The sequence below is a fragment of the Coloeus monedula genome (genome assembly GCF_965178545.1).
Source record: "Coloeus monedula genome assembly, chromosome: 1".
NCBI classification, from domain to species: Eukaryota; Metazoa; Chordata; class Aves; order Passeriformes; family Corvidae; genus Coloeus; species Coloeus monedula.
The window spans coordinates 51789325-51809561 of record NC_138781.1 but is presented as its reverse complement, the minus strand read 5'-3'; positions in this window follow the sequence as shown (position 1 = coordinate 51809561).

Genomic DNA, 20237 nt, shown 5'->3' with positions numbered 1-20237 from the left:
TATCAGTGTTTTAGAGACCGGGATTTAAGTGCAATCCTTTTGATTGCAAAACATCTCTCTCTATTGGCAGAGTCAGTCATGGGAAAAATACATCCTGTGCATTTAGAAAGGAATATTTCTAAATCTCTGCTAACTCCGTCCATTCCTTCTACTCATGGAGTATTTCCTTATAATACATTTAGTCATTAAACAGAGCAATAAAATTACAGGATTATTCTTGGAACCTATTAAGGCATTGTACTTATATGTGTATGCAGAGGTGGATGAGTACTGAGATAACATTTCATACTACATCAAAAGTAATTATGCATGTGTTCTTGTTCTACTGATCTCATATGGTATCTGTTTATTACCGGAGGCCTAGGCCCTAGGGTATATCACCATGTCCCACAGCCATAGGGAGGAGCAGGAGAGAAGATCCAACAGGCAGGAACTGTGCAGCAAGATTGATTTATTTAATTATTTTACAAAATCTTTTATAGACTTTTTCTTCATAGTCTAATTGGATAAAGGATCCTTGGGGGTGATTGGCTAAAATCCTAAAACATCCATTGTCAAAATATTTTTCAACTGTACCATAAACAAGACTTTTCAAGGTTGCAGGTGTTTGATTGTTTACATAACTCTGCTACCGCTTCTGTGGGAGAGAAAAGTCTCTCACGGACTTAGAAAATTGCAAGAAAATCCTTGCCAGCAGCATTTTTGTATCTACATCTGTTTGAATAACACATTCAATGTGAAGAGAGATTTATTTGAGCTGCCAAGGATGGCAGTAAAGATCTTGCCAAAGAAGATGTAATGTGTACATCTGAGCACCTGTGAAGTGTTTCACTTGTGTGGTAGCCACTGTCAAGGTGCAGTTTTCTCTTGCCCTCTGTACACACTATGAAAAAGAATAAAATAAGACTCTTTAAATAATTGATATACAAATGCCCTCTTACCCAGAACTTCAGCCTTTCATTGGATATTTTTCTCCATTTTACCTAGAATTGACATTATTATAAAAGTGTTCAATAGAATTGCAATAGAAATGGTATTGTTTTGATTTTATCCCAGTAGAGGTGCTATCATTAGAAAAAGTATTTGGATGTGACAGTAAAAAAAGGAAAATATAAAATTACAATTTGCATTTGGAAATAGCATACTGAATTGGTTATTGTAGAATCGGGCAAACCTTTATTGTTTAAGCCCACAATAAAAAAAAGGGAGCACCACAGTGCAAAAGAAAAATTACTGTGCAAAATTGCCTTGTAATCCTGGAAAGTAAGTAAAGTTTTCCTTCAGCATTTGTTGAGATTCCATTTTGAATGATGGGATGCTTTATGTTGCAATTCTTCCCTTGTAATTCCTACTTAGAATAAGATATAAACCATGTCAGTCTTTAAAAGCAAAACCAAAAACCCCTCTTTAATGTCTAATGATTATATTCCTTTTTAAATTACTTTTTGTCAATTATGCTGTCTATTTTCATACAGAAGACACAAAATTATGAGGTGAATATGAACTAATTGATTGTTCCCAAAATGCAAATGTCCTTGATTTGAAAGCTGTATGCGGCAGTTGCTCTGGTTTTAAAGCTGCCTTGGTATATAAGCAAGAAGGTACAATCAGTCAAATAAGCTGAGTGCAACAGCTCCTCGTTAAATAGGACATTTTTCTCTTTGACATCCAAAGTTTGCTGTGCTGTGGAGTGGAAGTTTATGATAACAGTGCATAACATGATGTTAAATCCAAAAGTTTTAATACTTTTAAGTTGTGACGGTGATGAAAGATAGTCAGGTCTTCACGTGCCTCCTCCCCCGTCCCCTCCCTTGGCATTGTCTCTGATGGGCAATATGATTTGCCCTAAGATAAAGTGCTCCTGGTAGGAGCTGTCCTAAGATAAGATGGCCAGGTAGGAATTGCAGGAGAAGCACGCTGGGATGATTGCATAATTAATACATTCCAGAGATGGGGGAGCTGTGATGATTACAATTGACTTTGGCACACCTTGGCCTACAAAAGGGCATAAAATGCTGCTGGAGACTGGGCCAGCCAGGCTAGCTGGTCTCCCAAGGCTGCAGGCAGCTTCCAGGCAGATCCCTCCACTGTGGCAGGGATACCTGCAGGGTAAGTCCAGCACAAAGATGGGCAACACTTACTTTTAGACAGATGAGTAAAACCACTAAGATCCAGTCACATATGGAGATAAACTCCTAAAGTAGCTCCACAGGTGCTCTATTGCTTTGAAACTGTGCATTCTGTAAGGCCAAAGACTATAAACTTGTACATTTTTAACTAAACCTGCTTGTATTATAACCCTTTAGACCTGCTTATGTTATATACTGCATTGGCAATATTTAGATACTGTATTAGCAACAAATCCAACCATACTCATTTGCATAGTCAGTGTCATATTTTTATATGACCAACAGTCTTATCTCTACTGCTCTGCTATGTAAATCACAGAAGTTTGCTTAATGTCTGCAGAGATGGTCCTGGTGTGGCCTTTTTTTGTTTGAAACTACCACATAATCAGAGGATAGTGATCTTTGTAAAGTTTCTTTTACACACCTTCTCTCTTGTTTTCAGCAGCCTGAATGCTGACCCAGCTTGCTCAGAGACTCTTGGAAGGCAAGCCATGCACAGTCTTATTGCCTTTCACAAAAGTGTACCATGTAAATTTGGGATTTAACTTTATGCTTTTCCAGAGTCAATTTCAGAACTCAGTCCTTGACAGACCTTTTCCATAGGGCAAATGCTGATGGACAGTATCATAGAAATGGTAAGAAACTGATTTAGCTTCCAGGGCAATCTAGGTAATTTGGTCAGGGAGAAACTTAAAAACAGAAGTGAAATTCTGTATTATAGTCTGTCAGTTTTTAAAGCGACATGTAATTTGGGATAGTGCGAGATGTGATAATTTCCTATATAAAAACAAAGACATGCCTTTGAGGATTGACAAGCTTGCACATATGCTGGCTGTGCATACAGGTTGGAAGCAGCAGCATCTCAAGAAAAAACAGGTAGGAGTATGTGTTTCATTGGGATTCATACTTTTTTTTTTTTTCAGTGACAACTACGTGTTATTTCAAGTACCTGAGATATTCCAGTGATATAAAATAAACTGCTAAATTTTAAAATTGCTTTTAATGAATTTGGTGATAGTTATATTCAATAAGTTGTTCAGTACCCCTTTGAAAAATACAAGGATTCTTTTCAAACTGGAAAATACATCTGAAAAAGAATGACATCTATCTTTTAGAAATTATGTTCCTACACACAACTAGGTGTTGTTCTGATGTTCTCTGTGTAAAAATGGATATAAATGTATATGTTTAAAAAAAAAAAAGGTATTTAAATGTGGGTTAAGCCATTTATGTGACTATTTCATATAGGTGAGCTAACATAATAAAAAGTGTCAAATAGAGGCTACATAATCTAATCCTACATGATCTAATGAACCAGTGGATGGCAGTCAGGACAGATGGGTTCTAGCTTTAGGTCTTTCACTGACTTATCCCTGAGGAACTGAACTCAATCTTCTCTCTTTTTTTCCCATTCTGTCTGTCCAGCCTATTTATTCTATTTCACTTGGCATTACATTCCCAAAAAGCATTCGGCCCGATGGGTCTCCAGTCTTGACTGGATCCTGTAGGTGCTGCTGTAATGCCAATAATTGTCACTGATATAACGGAGAATGGGGAATTTTTCACAGAAGTGAGTACTTTGTAGCTGTAGTTCTGAGGATGCAGTAGGCAGCTTTTGAAAGCATGAATCATTCTTTCTTCCCTTACAGTGCCTTGTAAATCATAGTGTATTTCACACTACAGTTCCAGTCCCCTGATTACTCTACCCTCTGAAGCACTTCATTCAGCATATTAATTTAAAAAACCAAAGCAAAACTGTGCAATAGAAGACTAACACATCAGTCAATTTCTTTACTTTTCCTCATGTGAGAATGAAGTTCTGGATTAACCACATTGTTTAAAGCCAGAAGGCCTTTCCATATGTTTTCATGAATCTCGATGGGCTTTAATGTTGTTCTGTGCAGTCAAAACCGGTTAGTCCAAAAAAAAATTAAAATTATGTATTGAAATGCGTTTCTTCTCATGAGACACAAACTACGTAGCATACTTTTCATCATAGAAAACACCACTTGTTCTTGCTATTTTTCAGTATAGTCCTTTTCCTTTTATCAAGATATATATTTAAGTGCAGCAGTTGTGCTTCATTAAAATTTAAACGACAGTAGGTGGGCATTGATAGCAGACAGTCAAAAGTCAAAAAACTTCTGCAAATGCAGTCACTTGTTCAGCCTTGATTTCTCCCTCTTCTACATGAGATTTTATCCTGGTTTGTAATAAAAACTTCATATTTTTTAAGTTACCACTTCTAAAATCTGTATGTAGGCAGAGGTTAAGTCGTGAGTCTGGTATTTGATCAAATTCAGAACACTAATTTTTGTAATATTTGTGGAAAGTTTTCAATAAAAGGCCTTGAAGAAATTAAAGGATGGCCCAGCAGTGCTGTTGGTCTATAGGAGAAAGGAATGATTTTGTCATGTGCAGCTTGTATACAATAAATGCAAATTTTAGTGACCAAAAATATTAATTTGATCTCTATCAAGATCAAATTGAGTTTAATTTTTAAAAGCATAAAGCAAATCACACATATTAACTTTTTGTCTTTGTAACTATTTTCATTATTAAATATGACTCAATTCTATACGTGGAGTAGTTAAATCTCTAAAAATCTAAGCAAGTCTGAAAATATTTCTGGGTTTTGGAGGTGGGTTTTTTTGTTTGTCTGTGGGATGTCCATTCAGACAATGAAATTTTAGGATTTTGGACAGGTAACTTGTGCTTGATTGGATATAAAGGACCTGCCATATTGCTTTTTCTGTACAGGGTCTCCCCCCTACCCCCAAACAGAAAAATACTTCTTTGTATTTTTACATTGTATAAATACAGTGACAGAGCACAGCAGCAACTGAGAAACTGAAGTGGTTTTCTCGAGGAAAAATGAGCAGGAAACAAACAGACTCAAGGATGAGGTAAATAAATTCTCCCAATGTTTGAATAATTACAGAAATCTCACTCTGACAGAAAGTTCACAGCTTTAATATTGCACCGTTACCTCACCATTTTGTCTTGAGGTTTCCCACATTCAAGTGCACATCAAGCTGGTTTAATTAACTAGAAGAAAAAGACAGGAAGGCCATCAGATGTACCTACTTTAGTAACAGAAGCTTAAGCAATGCTGAATGTGCTGTCAACCTTGGGTGATTCCCTTCCACTACCCTCACTGATCCGTTAGAAAAATCTTCTTGGCTAAGTAAGAATGAATAGAGCTCACAAGAAAATCAAAGTACTTTGAACTCAAAAGGAAAAGAGGCAGCAAAAGAAATCAGAGCTGTAAATAAAACAGTGAAAATGCATGTGCCATATGTGGCGCTGAATAGAATACCCCACTGCAAATCTTTGCTGTGTGTAAAGATCTTTTCTTTTTTTCCTCCAATCGTTTCACTATTTCTGCTAGATGCGAAAGTCTCAGTGGCACATGTTCAGCGGGAGCAGTCTCAGGTGCTCATTTTTAACTACAAATTAATTTTTTGGGCTTGGAGTCTTAAGTTTAAGCTTTTGACTTTGAAAAGCATAGAAACTACTTGGTGGTTTTTTATCTGATTTTTTTTGACACTGAACTAAAGAATAACTGCTAATGTTTCTGGGACACCTTGTTTAACAAGTGATTAGAGCTGACAGGGTGTGGTATTTGTTTTACATGTTGGTCTTATTTGACTGTGTGCATTTTACAGACCTCCAGTATCTGAGCAGTGGTCAGTTCACAGTCTTAATTTATGTTTACAGCAACCTATTTTGTAAAGGAGGAAGTAAAAACCTAATACTACTCCTCTGCCATAAAGGGGCATTTAGACCCAGGGATTAAAGGTTTAAGGAGGTATTAAGACTCCAAGCCACAGGCAAAAAAATCGAATTTTCAAAGCTTTGTGTAGATATCTACAGACTTCTTAAAATCTGATGCTAAATATTTTTTCCTGAGATTTTGAGGCAGAATAGTACACTTAATCATATTGAACTTTAAGTAAATAAAACCATGAAGTTACAAAACTTCATGTTATACTAGGTAGCAGACATTGGCTTAAAAGCTTGATAGGATGCTAACTTTGTCAAAAGATTGCTTTTAATGAAAGACCAAGTAAGAAAATATTAGAGGAAGATTTTTGGAGATATTCAGGGAAAGTTCTTAACAAAATCTAAGAAAAAGTAATCACTACTGGTATATTTTCCATTCCCTGCAGGAAGAAATAACTAAATGGCTCTACCTTATATATAGACTGAAAAAAAAGGTGAATAAATATGAAATAACTGTATCTTTCCTTGCCTACAGGGGGAAGCATTTTAGAAAAGAGAGTTGGTGCTAATTTTATTGTTTTATGTTGTTTTCCTTGTCATATTAAGAGGATTCTGGCATAGTTTTACTTTATCTCAGCATTAGTCCCTTTGGAAAATGTTGCTATGTGTCTATCTAAAGCAGCAGTCTTAGTTTGTGTAGCGGGTTTGGTTTGTAATTGGGCAGAAACACCAATTTAGTGTAGTGGTTTGGTCCAAAATACTCATTACTGTTTATCTTCTGTGAGATAAGAATTAGGAGAAAGGCAAAGCAGGCACCAAACATGAAAGAATATAAAGAAGTTTATTAACAGACCTAAAGGAAGGAAAAAAAATCATACCACACCTTCAGAACTCTTCTCCTCCCCCCACCTTTCTCCCTTCTCCCACTGACAACGTAAAAAGACAACCCTTGAGATGTTCAGTCTGTTCACCACTTCCACAATAGCCTTGTTCAGTTCATTTAGGAAGAGGAGTCTCTCTTGCCCATGCTATGAACACATTATCACAACGAGCCAGCCGCCCGGGTTGGTTCTCTGCTCCCATGTGAGTCCCTTCCCCGACTGGCAGCTTTTCCCACAACTGCTTTCGAGGGTCCACTCTTGAATTACTGGGGTACAATTTTAAGGTTGAGCTGTTCAGAAACAAAAGTTCTCTTCACCCATCTCTGGAAGCATTTCATCTCTAAGAACAGAGGCCCTCCTCCTTCCCTGGGAGCAAAGGGTCCTCCTCATCTTCATCTATAGGACTATCTCTGGGAGCATCTTTAGGAACAGAGGTCTTCCCCTTTCCATGTGGAGTAAGCATCCTCATCACTTCCGTCTCTCCCTGTTCAAACTTCTCATCAAATTACAGCTGCTTCAGCATCTGCCTATCTCAGTGCAGGTGCTTTTGCTCACAAGTACAAGTTGAATGCTCCACCCCCCCATGCCTTCATGAAATTACAACAGGTACTCTTATACCTCATAGCTTTATCACAGAATTTCAGCTTTAAGCATCTCCTCTTTCTCTTCCCTCAGGTTTTCAGTTCTTCACAGCACTAAAAGGGTTAATCTCATCTAGGCCTTGCAGCTGGAATTTCACTTATCACTGTTGGTCACATGATCTTTGCTGGACAGCGGTGCAGCTTCAGCTGAATCTTGGCTGCACTAGAGAGGGGAACCGGGCTGCTCCGGCTGCAAATAGCATGTCTGGGGGGGGTTCTGCAGGTGGAGAAGGGCCCATCGGCTCCAGGATGGCCGTGGCCCGGCCTGGCCTGGCCTGAGCAGGGCCTGGGCCGGGCCCGCCGGCCCCTGCATGGGCCTGCAGCCACCTGTCCCAGTGCCGGAAATGGGAGCGGGCTCTGCCTGGGCTTGTCTATTCTTAAGTGTGGATCACAGAGGTGGTCACAACTGTAAGTGTCTTAAAGAATTGTCCATATTCAAACTGGCCATCTGATAGGTTCTGTCAGCTCACAGAGGAAGCTGTAAGAACCCCTTTGCAAGAACATCACTTCCGGGACTATGCTTGCTAACCCATGACAGTTTGTAAGCGTAAAATAATGAAGTTTATTTAGGTGTGATCATTTTGAATGGCAGGACCTATACAATTTTGAAATTGCTGAAAGGAATTCAGTAAATGTTCCCTTTGTGCTATGGAGACTTCTTTTTTTTTTCAGCAGGAGCATATAATTTACTGAGTGAATATATAACCCAGGGTTAAGGCTGTTATTTTTTGATGCACTCTTCAGAACATTTGACAAAAGCTTGGTGGTGTACCTTTGACATCCTAATTGTATATAAAAACATGACTTAAGAAAGCAAAAGAATACAAAAATCTTTCTGGTCTGTAACATGACATGAGTGACAAATATTCTAAGGATAAAACCCTTTACACAAAAAATGTTTTAGCACCAGATTGGCGGGACACCAATACCTATTACTGGTTGTTGCTATGAAGATGAATTCTCTGTAGAATTTTCGTAAGGAATCTGAATGGTTACTGTCACAGTGTCAGAAAAAAATACCTAAGTATGGTCAATACACTTTCCTAGATGGGTTAACATAGAATCATCACAGAATGATTTGCACCTTAAAGATTATCTAGTTCCAATCCCCCCTGCCTGGCGTTATGAGTATTTGAAGTGCTGCACAAGTAGGAACATTTCTTGTCATTGAGTTCATGATTGGTTGGGGAAACAAAACAAAGGCAACATAATGAAAAGTTTTGCTTGAAGCAGTGTGGGCTGGCTGGTCGTATTTGGTTGAGCCTCATGTTAAATGATGCTGGTCAGCAGGAACTCATCCACTGAGAGACAGGGCCTTTGCCAGCGCTGCTCTTAGATTAATTTCTAAGTAACATGTGCATCAGTTTTCAGTAAGAATGAAGCCACAAAACCTTTATTCGAAGAACACAGAAATCTGGCATATTTTCTGTTTTTCAAATGGGTTTTTGTAGCATGGAGTTAGTATTTGGTAAGTTACAAATATACTGGGAAGGAAGAACTTTAATGAGTTTTACTTCTTTAGAAGGTATTCTTGGTGCCAATTTCTTAGGTGCCAATTTCTTAGATCAGTCAGCACCAAGATTAGGGTAAATGCTGTCAGTATTGGATTTTCTCTAACATGGATGAGATCTACACTTTATTCCTGGAATGAAAGCTCCTTGCCAGACTCATAAAGTTAAGGTAGCAAATGGAAGTGTCTCCATTCAACTTTTAAAGCACAAAATCCTTGATTTTCCTCCCATTTTTATCTTCTTTCTCCTTTTTACTTGTTAGCAGTGATTTCCTCTTGGTAACAATACAAAATTGATGACGTATGGACCACCTTTACTGTCCAGAATGGCAATTATAGAGCAGAAAAGTCCAAATGTCTATTAGGTATGACTTCCCTCCTAATGACTACAATTTCCTAGTGTAATTCTTCTTCCAAAAGGCTTAGAAAAAAAGACAAATTAAATGCTGGCTGTCAAGCATTATTTTATGATCCTCTGCTTCAGGTCATATTACGTCTATGAATCTTTCACAAGAGCTTGAGGCAAGTGTGTGCCACCCAAAAGGCAAACTACTAATGAACCCACTGCAGTGTTATTAGTGCCACTTCAGAGTCTCAGTCCTGCTGCTGCTCTCTTGATTCACCACCAGCAATATAATATGGATTGGACTGTGGATCCAGGTGGTTAGTCATTTTTCTAGACTCAGTTGGCAAGGGCTGCTGCATGCTGTGTTTCCCACAAAGAACAGCTTTGTACTGGGTAAATAGTGAGCTCTACCACATTACCTACACATCTCTGTGCAACTCTCTCTATTTTTCTGTGGATATGCCCAGCCCCCACCCTGGAGGGACATCTGCTGAGATAAGGAGGGTGCTTAACCTCTCAGCACACCTCCCCTGGAAACGGAGCTACTTTCAGTTACGGCGAGAAGAACACAAACCCAGAATCCTCTGGGAGACCCTATGCAGATCCTTTGTAACCCATTGGCCCTTACCCTCTGACACCCACCCCCTGTATCCCTATAAAAGCTAGCCCTCTGCCCCTGCGAGGGGGAGAGTGAGTTTGTCCCTGGCCTCCCCTTTGCCAGACTAATAAAGCTACCTCGTGCAGAACAGCTATATGGGCCTCTCGTCTCTCTCTCCCTGGTCTGGCTTGGAGGCTGCCCTGCAGAGCTGAGCTGAAATCACAAGCTGATAATCACTAAAGAGCTGACAGCCTCTGCACGGGCCCTCCTGGCCAGCAGCTGAGGGAAGACACTGGGCCTCAGGAAGACGATCTCTTTTGGGACCATCTCTCCAGACCGGTCACAGCTTCCTCGGTCAGAGCTACTGACCCCACACCAGCTGCCATATTTTTCCGTTGAGATTGTTTGGCAGTGCTAAAATGAAGTCTTTATGCATGTAAAGCTCTGCATTTGGTTAGTGAGATGCATATTTGACTCTAGAAGTTTTGGTTGCATTTTTAAAATAAAGATTCTGCAGAAATCCTGCTAGAGTAAGAGATGGTACAGATGTAGTGCTTTGCTGATCAGAGTGCTTGTTTATGTGCAGAATGAAGAAATCATCCCTTTGTCTGTAATAAAAGCACCCTGATTCAACGAGTTCTGAATAGGTGATACATAATAATAAATCTTACATAGCGGAAGAGTAGATTTTTATGGAAGATAAACACTGAAACAGAGGGCAGGAGTATAACACAATTTTTATAAAGTTGCATCTCTTTCAGAGTTTGACTATACTCCTCTCAATTTGTTTAGCTCCCCCAAAATATGATGCCTATTAATCACAAATATGGGTTTCAAGCCAACATTCCCCTATAAAACCTGTTTTCTTCCATAACAGCAAACTTAAAGTCACTACAAGGTGATAATATTTCACTGTGTCAATACAGCAAACATAACCAAACAGTGAGATGAATCATACAAGGTACTGGTCTTCTCACCTTAAACTGTCACAGCACAGTGGTTCTTTATCCAAACCCCTGGACTGAAGTACTCACCTACTTACATTTGTGCCTTGCCTGCAGATTCTTCAGGGCTGGAAGGTTCAGTGCCATCTTTAGGCTGCATGATCCAGAAACAGCGAACTAGTATTAAAATTCCAGAGTAAGAGACATTTTAAGAAAATAAATGTTTCATTTTTCCTAGACTGTGTGTATTAACTAACCCCATATCAAACAAGGAGAAAGAAGGGAAAGTAAAGAAGGAAATAATGCATGGTTATCAGTATATTTTCTTTTAAGATTTCATTCCATATAAAGACCTAAGACTGCCCAAATAAAACTTATACCACTTTGTAAAATTATGATAAATTTCAAATATGAACACTACCATAAAATGAAACCTGTGAAAGAAGTAAATAGGTTTTGGGGGAGGCATTTTGGTGCAAAAGAATTCTTCCCTTAAATAAGTTTTTCAAAACCACTCCCTTTCTCCACAAATTATAATGGGTTTTAAAAGCTATTGTTTTCTTTTGTCATGAAATATATTTCTGTTGTACATATGTGACAGATGGAATCTATTTTACTTGTTTGTTTGTAGCTGATTGTGGAAGTTTTACTGTGTTTTCCTAAATAAGTTAAGACTTCCACATTCTGAAACAAAGGTGGATTAGGCACACAGTCTGAAAGGATTGTCTTTGCTACTGAAGAAAAGATAATCCTAGAGCTCTTGCTATCTTCAAGACTGCATGCTCAGACTGACTGGTACACACAGAGCAGACTCCTAGAGTAGATTCCTTTCTTTACACCATACTGAATTTGTGCAGCTGTCCCCAAGTCTGAATTTTGAGAGTGTGTGTGGGGGGAGGTGGGGTAGGGTATGAGGCAGGGAGGGACGTTTCCAGTTCAAAGTGTCCTGAATGGTTTTAAGATTGTGCTGCAGCTCATGACAGTGGTATTTTTTTGTAGTGGTTTGGTCCAAAATACTCATTACTGTTTATCTGCTGTGAGATAAGAATTAGGAGAAATGCAAAGCAGGCACCAAACTTGAAAGAATATAAAGTTTATTAACAGACCTAAAAGAGGGAAGGAAAAAAAAATTATACCACCTTCAGAACTCTCCTCCTCCCCCCACCTTCCTCCCTTCTCCCACTGACAATGTGAAAAAACAACCCTTAAGATGTTCAGTCTGTTTACCACTTCCATAATAACCTTGTTCAGTCCATTTAGAAAGAGAAGTCTCTTCTTGCTCATGCTATGAAAACATTATCACAACGAGACAGCCGCCCACCTCCAAATATTGTTCAGTCCATTTAGGAAGAGGAGTCTCTCTGCCTGCGTGTGAGTCCTTTCCCCCGACTTGCAGCTTTTCCCGCAACTGCTTTCGAGGGTCCACTCTTGAAGTTTCTTGGGGTACAATTTTAAGGTTGAGCCGTTCAGAAACAAAAACAGAGGCCCTTCTCCTTCCCTGGGAGCAAAGGGTCTTCATCATCTTCATCATTAAGACTATCTCTGGAAGCATCTCTAGGTACTGAGGTTTTCTCCTTTCCCGTTTGGAGCAAAAGTCCTCATCTGGTTCATCTCTCCTTGTTCAAACTTCTCATGAAATTACAGCTGCATCAGCATCTGCCTATCTCAGCGCAGGTGCTTTTGCTTACGAGTTGAACACTCCACCCCCCCATATCTTCATGGAATTACAACAGGATACTCTGATATATCATAGCTTCACAACAGAATTTCAGCTTTAAGCATCTCCTCTCTCTCTTCCCTCAGGTTTTCAGCTCTTCACAGCAGTAAAAGGGTTAATCTCACCTCGGCCTTGCAGCTTTGCAGCTGGAATGTTGAATCTTTCTTATCGCAGTGGAGAGGGGGGAGAGCCGAGCCGCTCCGGCTGCCCACGGCAAGGCAGTGGGGGGGGTTCCATGGCTGGAACAGGTCCATGGCTCCAGGATGGCCGTGGCCCGGCCCGGCCTGGCCCAAGCAGGGCCTGGCCGGGCCCGCTGGCCCCCACACGGGGCCCGCAGCCACCTGTGCCAGCGCCGGAAACGAGAGAGAGCTTGGGGGGGAGTTTGCCTATTCTTAAATGTGGATCACAGAGGTGGTCACAACTTTAAGTGGCTTAGAGAATTGTCCATATTCAAACTGGCCAGCTGATAGGTTCTATCAGTTCCCAGAGGAAACTGTAAGCACCCCTTAGCAAGGACATCCCTTCCGGGACTATGCTTGCTAACCTATGACATTTTTTTACCATGAAGTTGCAGGTATGTGTTGCATGAGGTCTGTAAAGCCTTTTGAGGTACTGTAATAGGATAGTCAATTGCCAAAACTGATGTACATGGTTGTCCATGTTACTTTTTGGCAGTACTTTCAGGAATTTCCCCAAGTTGTGCCTGGACAGTACCTGTTCTGGAGAGACCTAGTTGAAATGATTGAAAACACAGCAGTTAAATAACAGTTAATCAGGAAGACAATAAATGAGTCAATCCCGTTTTCTTCCTAAGCATTTCAGATGTACCCTGTGAGAGGACACTGCATGCAGACAGCTAAGAGCAAAGACTATGAGATATAAGAATTAAAATTCACTGAATACCAAGTCAAATTTCACAATAAATAGAAAGATGATACTGTTCCCAAAGACTCAAAGAGGACTTTGTAGAGTTTGTTGCAGCTAGGAATGCACTAAAAGTTGGAGATTGGACACAAGTGTGAGGAAAGCAAGAAATACTAGGGTAATGCAGGAAGCAGGAAGATGACATGCTCCTTTACTCCACCACACCAACTACTCCCCCCCACCCCCCCACCTTTTCTCTCACTTAAACTTTTTCTTTTCTAAATAAGAAACAATAATAATTTCTATTTACAGAATAATAAAACCAGAACACAGCACCATACAGGCTGCTGTGAAGAAAGTAACTTCATCCCAGACAGACCCAATATAAAAGCAATGTTGTTAAAGCCTGGCTTTGACAAGCTCCTTCAGACAAACAAGTAAGGATTACTAGTAGCACTGTTCAGTACGAAATGATGATGAGTCGAAGTGTCAATATATATTTTCAATATCAAAACTTGCTGCTAGGTCTATTCCTCAATATGATTTGACTGAAAGAACTGGCAGACTCCTCTCTGGCTCAATAGGAGCATGTTCAGGTATTCTGTATGGAATAATAAGAATGATAAAAAGGTCAAAAATTTTTTGCAACTGCATATAACTGTGAGGAACAAATAAATCAAACAGGCACTTAAAGACTTTGCGCTCTTTTCTTCTTAAAAAAAAAGCAACTGGGACAGTGAAAGTTATGAATCTATCTTTTTTTGGTCCCAGTTTATAATTTTGCCTGTAGCCTCATGCTGGAAACTTACAAATCATGAAAACTCTGAAAAGTATAAGTATATAAAATATCAGGTAATTCTGTCACAAATTATCATCTTATTCTCAGTCAGCATATAATACTGTGCAAACAAAAATCTGGTGGAAGGATCGTACTCTGATTGCATTTTCATATTATGGACTCAGAGTAAAATTGCTTCAGAATTGAAATTATTGTATGTGAGGAATTTCAAGGGTGATTGTGACATCTAGACACACAGTGGAACTCAGAACTAAGGAGAATAACATAGCTAAGGTGCTTATTTAACTTTGAAAACTTAAACATTTATGCTTAAATTGACACAAGGATAAAAACAACAGTGGGGGCTGTGACAAGTTTTTCTTGCTTTTGCATCTTCTGCTTTTTCTCTTGAAATTATGTAGCACATGTCCCTACTCCTCTACTGTTTATGGAATATTTTACACATTTATTTTCAAATTAAAAGGAAAGAAAAACTCTGAAAAGTGCTGAAGTTACTTAGCACCAAACTTGGACAGTTATTTAGACTGCCCTCTCCTCAGCATTCAATGCCATTCATTTAGACTTCAGAAATGTAGTTTTCACTGCTTTAGAATTAGCAGATGGAAAATTTATCTACTGTGTGCTCTATGTAAGTAGTGACTTGATAAACATGTTTTGTTTATCCTTTGTTGTAGAAAGCATTGAAACTTGCTGATGCTATACATTAGAGACATCATAATATAGTCCTTGCTTTGGGGAATTTTTTCTGGGAATCAGAATACTTCTAGGAAGCTAAATTTATGGTTATTTTATGGCATGAAGAGAGAAAATGAGCTCTCAGGCTCCTTTGAAACCAGTATCTTGTCAGGAAATTTGTACCCATTTCGATAAGCTTTGTGTGTTGTGATTTAGCTGCTGGATTTACTTATGATGCCTTTTTGCAAAAAATACCAGGTAGAGAATTTTGTGCTCTTGGTGCAGAATAGTGAATTTGATTAGCCATGTTATTTTATGTTATCTGTGATTTTATCCCTACCACAAGTACTGTGAAGAAGCATTTTGGGAAGCAGAAAGCTCCATATCATTAATCATAAGTAAAGAGTGAAACTACTTCATTAGGCATGTGGAAATGGTCAAACTTAGACAGTGTGTTTGCTGGGTTGCAGGGATTTCTCATGCAGTTAAACACGTATGACAGAAGGCAGTGAAGGGTGTTGCAGGTGGATGGACAGACAGACTGCATCTCCTTTAAAAGACCTCTCTGTGGTCTTGAAGAGCAGATGGTCTGAGGAGGGAAGATTCGTCACTCTGGATCCATCCCTTAGTGAATGCTTCTGTCTCCCCTAACCATGGATGAGGGTGCCGTGTAAAATGCCGTGATGGCTGTGCCAGGAACATTGCACTTAGTAACACTTTACTGCAGCTTTAAAGCTCAATCATGGCTGAATTTTGGCAGTTCTGATTTGCTAGGATCTCACTGTCCAAGGTGTTGCTCTAATATCTAGCCAGGTTATTGGGGAAGCTCCCGTACCTCATCTATTCTTTCAAATTCTTTGTAACTTTGGTCATATTATTTTTAAGGTTTTCACTGCTGTTGTAACAGAAGAAATTAATCAAAATTCATGACGCTGAATTTCTGAAGAAAAAGAGAGTATCTTCAAAGAAGTACCAGTGGAGCATGTGTATGGCTTTTGGCAGCATTCCCAGCACTAATTTTTAATATGTAGTATAACATTATGTTTTGCTCAGTTCCAGTCTAAAAGCTAAGTGGACCAATTTAGCAAATGTGTGCAGTGATGGAAGGTACCCGAGTTTATGATTCAAACTTTAGTATTCATTTTTTCAAAGACCTGAACATTCACAAATTCACAGCCTTTTAAAAATGTGTGTTGAACGGGAGGAGAATGGAGAGGGAAGTGTGGTAGTGTTCAGTTCTTTGTGAGTCTTGTTATAGTAGACCTAATATATAACAGAGGCATAAAGTATTTTCCCTTCCTTCTTTCTCCATATTGCATAGCTCTGTCTTACCTTAAAGAACATTCTTTAAATTTTTACCATTGGTTTAGACTAATCATGTTTCATTTTGGTAAAAGCCTATAGACACTGAATAATCAAAGCCTTTCAGATGACTGATTAAAACCCCATCATCAAAATGGTTCTATCTGAGAGAGCTCTACCTATTGCTGTTCCGTCCTGAGCAAGTAATCCCAAATAAATCAGTGAATCTATTTTCTTAAGTAAGAAAATAGATCCTATATTTCCATATAAAATCAGTGCATTACATTTATCTAGGCCTTTACTTTTTGAGTACCTCTCCTAGCAGACTGAGATGCTTTTAGGACTGTGTCCTTGCATTATGCAAGGAGGTACTGCTAAACTGTCTGTGCTACCTTGCTCTTCTGTAACATGCAAAGACATATTTTGTGGGCTAGAGCCAGCAGTCCTTTGAGAAACTATGTGATAAAACCACATGCACCTGTGCTAGGCCCACTGCTTCCTTTACTTCTACCTTTGCCTGCTTTCTTGTCCTGTTCATGTCTCTGGACTCTAGAATCTTCAGGGCAGTGACTGTGGTTCTTTCGGATACATTGTTCATGGGGCACGTTCTCAGTCCATAAGACTGGATACTCAGTTGTGGAAAAAAGGAACAAATGTTTTTCCCCCACCTCTCAGGCATGTTGGACCTAACAACAAACTAGAATATTAATAGCTGGGCTTTGGAAAGAGCTGAGCTAGTTCCTCGGGGTACATTTGAAGTGCCTTTACACCTCAGTGCGGAAAAATTTGTTCTGAAATATTTTCTGCAATGAAAAAGTAATCATTACAGTCAAAATCAATAAAATTGAAAATGCAACTTTTTGGAAATGTAATGTAAATATATTGTGACTTATATTGCTTATTTGTTTGTATAACACTTTTGTATTACAGATAATAAATTTGTCTCTATTATCTGTATAATGTAGGAAGAGACATTTCATTAGAATTTGCACATATTTTTAAAGAAATTACCTATAAATGAAAATACCCCTAGTAAGAAAAAGTTTCTCTTGGTTTCAAAATATTAGAACAAGTGTCTATTAAATGGAGGAGTCATTTGGAAAGCTTCAGGTAAAAACATTTTTGGTGAATGAATGGAGGATTGGGAAATAAGGTGTTAAAAGTGGGTGAAAATTATTAGCAATTTGAAACTGAATACATTTGTCTACTCAGTGCTCTGTTCTCTGCCTTCTGGTTCATTTTCAGATTTTTTCAATTTTTTCAGTTTGCTTTCAGCTCTCAGTGTTATCTGTTGAGGTAGCTGTGGAAATGGAAAGAAGGATGCTTTTTGCCCCTGGTTAGCCATAAGAACTCATAATGCTATATCATTCCAATAGCTGCAAGTATGTGGGCAATGAGTGTACAGTGAACCCATTTTGTTATTAATCATTTGCTGGAGCAAACACTCTGCTACAGCAAGGGCTGTTGAGAGGCGTAAACTGCATAATGTTTATTATAATAAATCAATCTGTACCAGATACCCTAGGGGATCCCAAGTCACTGGAGGAGATCCAAAAGATTCCAAGTAAGACATCTTACAAATCTACTGACAACTGAAAAATAAGGTGGAAAAAAGCTATATGGGCCAAATATGTGAAATATAAAGCGGGATGATTTATGTTGGCAGCCCATCATGGTGTGTATGTTCATGAATGGAATCCATTTCTCATTTAAGAGTTTTTTAAGACTATCATGGACTATGGCAAGTGAAGACATACTTGAGTTTCAGCTCATAGCAAAAGAAAACCATTCAGTTATTTGATTAACACGCATATATATATATATATATTCAGTTATTTGATTAACATATATATATATGTATATATTAACTATATATATAGTTAATGCAACAGAAAAGCTGCATAGCATGTCTATTGGAATAAACAATTGTAAGTAAAAATGGCACATAAAACCCAGCAACATGTGTAATGTGCTTATATAGCTTAAGCTGTAGTCTTTTTCTTATCTTAGGTGGAAAGGTCTGAAACACACAAACTGGTTAATCTTTTCTTCCTCATTATTTTTTACTTAATACTTGTACACTCACAAGCACACATGGAAATTATTTTAAACAATGGCTTTTAAAGCTAAGGAGTTGTTTATTTATAAGTCAGGAAATGCCAGAGTTAAATAAGGTTTCCTAGGTGTTATATCTTTCCACCTTGTTCAGGTTATTTATGAAACAGACTTCTAGATGTGCCATAGTCTCTTTTCTCCTGTCTTTTCAGCCAGGTCCTTATCCATCTCACTACCCTTTGTTTTCTTTCCACATGGACTCTCTAGACTGTGCAACATTCCTGTTAAAGTTCCCACCCTGAATTCTCATCCCATCCACCTAATCCAATTTGTTTCTTTCATCTTCATGTTTCCAATTTGCTCTTCTTTCCTTATCCCTTCCATCACGCTTCCTGCACAATTTTCTCTGTCTACTTCCTTCATATTGTCATAGCTTCTCAATGTATTTATCTTTTCCTCTCATACCAGTCCTGTGACAGAGTCTATGCCATTTTGGTCTGATTACCAACCTCAGCTCCTTGTTGTACATTCACTAGATTGTCTTCTACCAGCTAAATCCTGGGATCTCATCTCTACTTTTTGGTCTTTGCCTCCCTTCCACATGAATCTTGGTCTCTGTGTAATCTTTGTTCCAGTCTACTTCCCTCTGCTGAGCCACCCATTATACTCTCTGAATTTGAACAAAAAGCTGAATGCTTGTACTCAACTCTGTTTCCAAAATTAGCTCTAGATAAAATACCTGGTACAGGGCACAGACAGCCTTTTTTTGTACACTGGGTTGGAAATACGTAATTTCTCTGTAAAGGAAGCTCTTGCATATTGTTCTGTTCGGGCCTGAGAACATTGGTACAGTCAAGCATCTTCAGTAATGATAGAATTATGTTAGAATTCATCCACTAAAATGCAACAAAAATATATTTTGAACATGGACAAACTCTGTCTTATTTCCTCAAAGATCTAAAGTTATCCAAATTTGGGGAGACATCTACAGGACCACCAAAGGCACTTCCACAGGATCACTGGTGTACAAGCCATTTATTCTTTCAAATTTTTTCAATGCTCTTAGGACAAGAGCTCTAAGTGTTTTCAGAAACGTGAGAAATATCAGGCAAATGGGCCAGCTGGGGCATCAGCAACTCTGCCTTTCATAACATCTTTTTAGCATGACTTGATTTGGTGAACTTTACTAGGTCTATATGCTAAGCAGATCCAGATCCAGACTTTAACTGAGCAAGTTTTGCCAGATAATTTATGATCCAGATCTAGGCTTACTGATTGTTTTTGTTGCTGTTGCTGTGGTTGGTTGGCTGGCTGGAGTCTTTTTGTTATTTTGGTTTGGGTTGGGTTGGGTTTTGTATTCCATATCACAAATGGTAGACCTAGATAACATTGGTTTTAGTGAAACTTGCTTGATATTTTCTCTTTTAAAATCCTGTCTCTACATTATTGTAATTCTGCTTCATTTAAACTATTCAAATTGAAAATGCCCATGTGCCAAAATTTTTTTTAGGTGTTTTTAACCAAACTGTTGTAGCTGATTATGAGACTGGGGAAAGGGAGAAGGACTATGGTACCATGTTAGACACCTGTACTACACCTTTGTTGGAGAGTGGAAACACATTCTTTGTGGTTTTTTGCTTTGGAGGAATTTGATTGGTGCAGGGAATGGGAAAGAACAGCCCTGGGGTCAGGGATGTGGGAGTTCTTTTTCAATGAAAATTCACCTAGATGTAGCTACACACTCAATGAAGAGAGTAGAAGCTCAATTCACTGGAGCCCACCTTCTCCAGTCTGTCCCAGTTTTTGCTTGGAAAATAGGCTGTCCACCTCCAGTACTGCCCCCAAAGTGACCATCTTCAGTCCAAGACTGCATGGGCTGAGTAGGCCTTGGCCTGTAATTGAGCATTATTGTTAGGAATTGCCTTATGACTTGCCATTAAAAATTAGTACCGAGTTTTGTGATACAGGTGTAGCAATACTAGTTTAACACATTCGAGTCCCTTTAGGAACAATTGCTCTTCATTCATGCTCCTCTTTAGTGAGCTCATGA